Source organism: Pseudopodoces humilis, chromosome 8, assembly GCF_049639895.1.
Source record: "Pseudopodoces humilis isolate 2021_Gansu_Grassland_sample_001 chromosome 8, ASM4963989v1, whole genome shotgun sequence".
Lineage (NCBI taxonomy): Eukaryota > Metazoa > Chordata > Aves > Passeriformes > Paridae > Pseudopodoces > Pseudopodoces humilis.
This window is the reverse complement of record NC_142207.1, coordinates 20142487-20149345: the sequence shown is the minus strand read 5'-3', so window position 1 is coordinate 20149345 and position 6859 is coordinate 20142487. Positions and strand designations below refer to the sequence as shown.

General features: G+C 39.6%; 1 long non-coding RNA gene across 1 annotated transcript; it reads right to left on the bottom strand.

Moving 5' to 3' along the window:
* Positions 1 to 1943: 1943 nt before the first annotated feature.
* LOC148183848 (uncharacterized) lies at positions 1944 to 4595 on the bottom strand. Its single transcript, XR_015773156.1, has 4 exons — positions 4562 to 4595; positions 4138 to 4214; positions 2736 to 2992; positions 1944 to 2009 (listed from the first exon to the last, which is right to left on the bottom strand). It is a non-coding gene; the product is annotated as an uncharacterized LOC148183848 (long non-coding RNA).
* Between the last annotated feature and the right edge of the window lie 2264 nt (positions 4596 to 6859).

Here is a 6859-nt window from a genome sequence, read left to right as displayed (position 1 = left end):
GTATTCTTGATGCATAATGTTGTAGCCTGTTATTTCTCTAAGTCTTCTCTCACAAGTTTCACACACAACCATGAAGCAGTGCTGTGGAGAGCATGCTGGCAAGCAATACAAAGATCTCACTGATGTGAAAGGCAAAGCCTTTGTTATAAGCTTGTTGGTCAAACTGCCAAGTAATGCTGTTTGCTAATGCTATGTATTACTAAACACTGTACCTCTGTGTGTGATCTTTAATGCTAATACGTTGTTTGATGGAGCAATATCTAATAATAATAGAGAATATTTTAATGAAGTAATCCATTATTTAATAGGTATGCTCTATCCTGATATGTAATATGTCATTTCTACTGAAATGTAATTGCCAGTTTATGACATTCAGTGCTAGAGATATGAAGTAGAACTGCTATAATCTATCAAATCAAAATAATTTTCAAATCAGGTGGGGTCCAGATCTTTGCTTGGCAACACATTGGTAGACATCATACTAGAGAACTGTGACAGTGCATTTCTCTTGTTTTAATTTTACTGTACCTCAGAACAGGTCACAGCATTAGGCTACTGGACATCAGCCACAAATCCTAGAAGGGTTTGGGCTGGAAGGGATCTCAAAGACGATCTAGTTCCAGCCCCTCTGCCATAGGTAGGGACACCTTCCACTAGACCAGTTTTCTTCACTTCCTTTCACCCACCCCTTAATGTCCCCACAGTGCACATGTCCCACTGGCTTTGCCACATTTCTCCCCACAGGTCCAGTACCCTGCCAGGGTGGACACTGGAGCAATGGGCCCCACTGAGGAGGAGGGATCATAGTGCAGAGCTCTCCTCTGCAACTGTTTTGGCTGTGTGGGAGTCTCCTCCCTGGCTTCTGACTCCTCTATGCATTCACCCAGGGCCAGAGGCAGCATGAGCCCTAGTAGCATGGGACAGCAGCAGCTATGGCTGTACCCAGCTCACAAATTCTCTACCCTAACTCCAGAACTGGTTTAGCACAAAAAAAAAAAGCTTTTTTGACCAAAACCACTCTGAAAATTACATGGAGACAGAAACCTTTCCCAAACTCTGTTTTCAACATATTGTATAAAAGAAAAAGCTGTAGACCTTCATGCTTTGAGGAGGATTTTCTGAAGTCTTGTTCTCACAGATGTGATACCAGAACTTTGGAAACACCCCAAGAAATTATAAGTTTTTCAAGCTCAGGTGAAGTACTAATTCAGTAAACAAGCCATGAGAGGGAGGTATTTAAAGCAACATTTATAAATCTGCAGTACAGCCAACTGGGCACATTTAGAAAGCACCAATCTATTAACCATTTTGTTACAATAGTGATGTTTGTTCAAGAGATACTGCCATACTCCAGTGAAACACACCAGACACATTCAGTAATGGCATGGTTTTGAAATCTCAATTTCATGCAAAAGAAAGTTCAGGCATTGCTTTTCTCCTTCAGGCAAGAGTGGAAATTTCTGATGCAAGTAGGGAATTGCCTGGGGATACTTCTCTTCATGAACACAGTGTGTATATTAAGTCCAAACACGACCTTCAGAAAACCTCCTGAAGGAACTGCATTAAGTCTACAAGGTGGTTGCTATTCCCTCTGCAGGTTCTGTAGAAGATTACCACAGATTTCCTGATATTACCCTTAAGTACAGCTTAAAGCTACTTGAAAAAATTGTTAAAAGTATTTTTCACATTCTTCATGAAGACTGTTGTGGTTTATACTGACTCCAGTTTTAACTTTCCATACTGGAAGGGAGCAAGGATGCAAGAGGATAACCATTGTTACTGTAAAAGAGATTTTTCTGCCAGCATTCATAAGTATATAGGCATATTTTTCACCTTCAGCATCACCAGAGAAAAAGACTAAGTAAAAATGGTATAAGAAGGAATGGGCACAGCAACGAGATTTTAAGATTAACTAAAATTCAAGAAATTATTTATTACCGATTTCCTGGTTTAACAATAGGCATTAGATTTGTGTCCAAAACATCACATTGACTCCATCAGGTGAGGTGCTGTAAAAAATAAAAAAAAGCATGAGAGACAACAAGAAAACAGGTAGTTGTCAGACACATCACCTGAAAAAAGAAAGGTCCAATTTATTTACCTACCTACAATACACTTAAACAACTGCTGGGCAGCATATGAAACAAACAAGGCAAACAGGGCAGAAGCTGGCACAGCAGTCTTACTTACCTTTGTTGTCAGTTCACTAAATCATCAATGGTAATGTATTTGTTACGGCTTGGTATTTCTTTGAAGAACTGCTAGTTACAACACAAAGTTATTAAATATCTTCAGAACTCTAAGAACCTTAACTACCTAACTAGATCATGTAAACCAGGGATCAACAAAAACAGATTTTCTTTTAAAAGAGAGATACTCTCACAAACTCTTTACTTATTTCTCCAGTTCTCCCTAGAACAGTGAGGACACTTTTAGAATTCAAAAGTATTCACTGTCTTCTTCACACATAACAAAAGAGTTTAATAACAGTAAAGTAAAAACTTTCACCATGTCCAACAGAGCAAATCCCTGCTGGCTCCAAAGGTGGACATGCCACTAGCCAAGGCTGGGCCAATTAGAAATTGTGGTAATGCCTCTGCGATAACATATTTAAGAAGGAATCAAAAGTTGTGGCACAGTTTTAACTGTGACTAGAGAAGAGCAGAGTGAGAACATGTGAGAAGAACAGACACCAAGGTCAGCAAAGAAGGAGGGGCAGGAGATGCTCCACGCACCTGAGCTGAGATTCCTCTGCAGCCTGTGGTGAGGACCATGGTGAAGCAGCTGTACCCCTGCAGCCCATGGAGATCCACAGGGATGAAGAGATCCACCTGCAGCAAGAGGAGGAGCCCCACACTGGAGCAGGTGGATACCCAGAGGAGGCTGTGAGCCCTTGGGAGACCCAGGGAGAGAAGGGCCCTGCCCCCAGACTGGAGCAGCGTGTTCTTCTGACTTCAAAACATGCATCATGATCTTCAGAGTTACTGAAAATCTAAAGCAAATGAATATAGTTAATGTAGCTATAAAAAATTTCTAAGGAAAGCATCACTGCCACAGTCTAAATGTAACAGCACAGTCTTAGTAAAGCATTACATCCTAGCCCTAACACAGAGCTCCTTATGCTTTATACTTTTTAAGAATTATAGAAGAGTTTGGGTTGGAAGGGGCCTTAGAGACAACCTAGTCCCATCACCCCTGCTGTGGGCAGGGACACTTTCCACTAGACCAGACTGTGCTAAGTCCTGTCCAACCTGACCTTGAACACTTGTAGGAGTACGGCACATATCCTTGTGCAGTATCAGCCCCAGTCTGATCCAACACATACAGTACATTCAAAGTTTTGGGACCCATATACTATTCAGAAGCCAGGGTGGAAGTTTTACTATTGTAGCTGTTCTCTGCACCAGCTTCCCACTTGGATGCATTTATTGTGCAGAACGCCTCACTTCTGCTTAAATTAAACCATATCTAAAGTAAGGTACCCTAAAAGCCCAAAAACATTACTTCTACTTTCACCCCTTAATTTGATGCCACCAGTATTGTTCAGACAAGCCCTTAGATAAATATGCCACCTTACTTTCTTGGTCAACATGCATACCTCCTGTAGCAGGCTTTTAAAAGTGGACAGAAAATTATCTATCATTCTGAATAAATTCTCATTCTAATTTCAGCAACAAAATTGCACTCACATGGAATGAATAATTGTTACTTAAGAAAAATCAAGTCTTGTCCATACCCAATCTTTGGAAATGAAAAGAGAACTTAGACCTAAAGCAAGCAAATCAAGAAAAGCAATTTCTTTTTAACGCTTCTCCCTCCATCAGACTAGATGTTAAGTGGTTGCCCTGAAAAATAAGAATTGGAAATATAAAAATAAATGCTAAAACCTGCAACATATAAAATAGCATATTTAAGAAGTATATCAAGCTTTGTACTACAGGATAAATGGCCTATCAGGATGCATCAGCATGGAACAGTGGGGACACCCTGTGGCCACGTAGATTCTTTACACGTTAATGTTCACATCCTTAATCCATTTTTCAACAACTTTTGCAAATTACATGCAAAGTCACATAAGGACTGAGTCATGAGAGGTCCTGAAGACAATAGAATTTACATAGTTAATTTCCCACCTACCACTTTATCTCTGCAGTTGCTCTGCTCTCTCAGTTTTTAAGATCTTTTTTTTCTTAGATATTTTCTTAGCTTCCAAGCTGAAAAACAAAATAAAAAATTAAGGAGCTTGAGCTGACAGTAATGCATACAGGTAAAAAGCAACATTCTAATTTAATTTCTATAGATATACAGCAGTGTTCATAAAAGGCATTCTCAGATCTAGGCATTCTGCCAACAGGAAAAATACTGAGATGAAATACATGTGCAAATCACCTGCCAATATTGTAAGTGAAGCAACCACAAGAAAACAAAAGGTCAGTAACTCTTGTGAACTCTTGTGTTCCTTTCACCCCTTTCCTTCCAAGGGAGGAGCAGTTTCAAGATAGATATGTGTGCAGATAGGAGATTGAACACTCCTCACAGACAATTCCGTTTTCATACTTACACAACAGACTTCATCTACACAACGTCAAGAAAAGGTCCCCCAGCCAGTTCATGGGACTGCTGTGGCTTCACCAGTCAAGGTCATAGCAACACACTCACTTCTGATCACAATTACTTCACCACTTAAAAAAAAAAAAAAAAAAAAAAATTAACTTCAAAGCAAATTAACTTTTAAGGTTTGTACGTGCATATTTTCTCACTACAGGTTTCTTCTAAATTTACAATTTTGAGTAATTAATCATTCATACTTAAGATGCCGACAAAGGCTGGGAAGAGCCAGTGCCAAATCCCAGAGCAAGTATAAGTGTCTGAGTATTCCCATGAAGAGATTCTGCAGTTTCCATGGTCCACAATTTGAGTCAATTTAGTGCAGCATTCCAGATGGGAATGTAGCAATCTAGGATTTGCCCCTAGTACTTTGCAGATGTACAATCCATTCACAAGACCTGTTCTTGTACACATCTTTAAAGAAAATACACATCTCATCCTTCCTTCCAAGCAAGACATTCATGTTTTCCATCAGGAACAGACTTTTTTATTTCCCAGACATAGGAGGTGTCAGCTCAAACAAGATCCTGCTGAAGAAAGCACACTCCACACCTCAGGCAATTCACTGGCGCTACAAATCAAAATTCATCCAGTACCCGGAGGTGATGTAGCATTTCTGAGCTCTAAACACCATTGTCCACTAAATTGAGCCCTTAAAATAATCACATTTAAGCTAACGCCAAAGCAGTCTTGGTTATTCTCAGTGTTAAAGTTTGGTTAAACTGTGCTTAGACTGCACAGATACGGGTTGTACAGATGTAACAGTCAAGGAAAAAAAAAGTTCTTTACTACCTGTACAAAACAAGAGTTCATAATGGTACAAATCTCAGCTTAAATCTGCTCCCACAAAATACGCCTCTCATCTTCTCTCACACTTGTTATCTACAGCAATATTAGAAATTACCTAATGATTCATCTTGAAAGCATTTTTCATGCATGTTCTTACTAAAGATTTATTTTTTTTTTCATCTAAATATTCACACACAAAACACTTCCAACAAAGATTTTCCTATTGGCTAAACCTGAGTGTGCTCAAATCCACTACAAAGTGGGCTCACAAGCACTTGCCCCAGAGTATATGTGTACCAGCAACCGTGACTGCCCAGCCTCTGGCCAGTTAACATTCCCACAAAGATTACTTTCTAGCTATCCTACCAATGTCATTCTATTAAGGAAAAAAAAAAAATCCACACAACCACCACAAAAAAGCACACAGTTTTTGGTTTTTGTCAGTAGTATTACTTTTGATATATCTGGTAAAGAAAAAAAAAAACAAAACCTGGAAGCCCCAGAGATGATCAGAACATGTTCAAGGGCCCTACTGCCGAGCAAGGTAGAATTTCAGTCTTAAAGGAGGCAAGAGGGACTATTTAGGCATGCTCTGCTTTACACCTAAAACCCACAAGGACTGCTGCTCTAGTGCCTTCAGGTTCTGCACACAGACCTTCCTTCCCACACCAAGCATCTGCAGCAATTATTAGACCCAAGAATGTGCTGATATTAGACACTCACCCCAATGCATCAGGCTGTGCACTTCCTCAACATTGTACAAAGAAACTACTGAGAGACACCTGTGCTAAATAACATCAGACTAATCCACTATTAAAAGTCACAGTTTGTGCTCCAGTCTGCAAAGGTTTCTGCTGAAGAAAAGTGCTGAGCTGCCACTGAATCATCACTGAGAAAGATAATCTGAGACCAAGACAGCTTAATAAACAACTCTGAAAGGATTTTACAGAACCCATGTCTCATGTCATGCTTGTATAAGCTGTTTACAACAAGGGGCTAAGAAAGGAATCCTCAGGGAGCCACACATGGGGGCATATTCTTCTCGGAAGAGTTATGTGATTTTTGAAGAATCTGATGTATAGATGAATGAGACAATAAACAGTTTTTAGAGAGGAAAACGATGACACTGGATTCTGAAACTAAGCACAGCAGGTAGCAAGCTTACAAGGGTGTTGAAAAGATTCATACAATTTCCCAAAAGCTGATATACTTAATCCCTCGGAAAAGGAAGATTGAACTGTTACTATCACTCTCAAGCGTAATACCAGATTTCATGAGTACAATACAAGCATAAACCCTTCTCATGGCTTCACCTGGCACATGATTTATATTACTCTTCAATTATTAAGGCAAATGCTCAGGACTATACCATGCATTATATCACTATAAATCCACTGGAAAGCATTTCCCTTAGCCATGGAAAGAAATCCATACTTGTTAACATACTACTGCAGTAGAGACT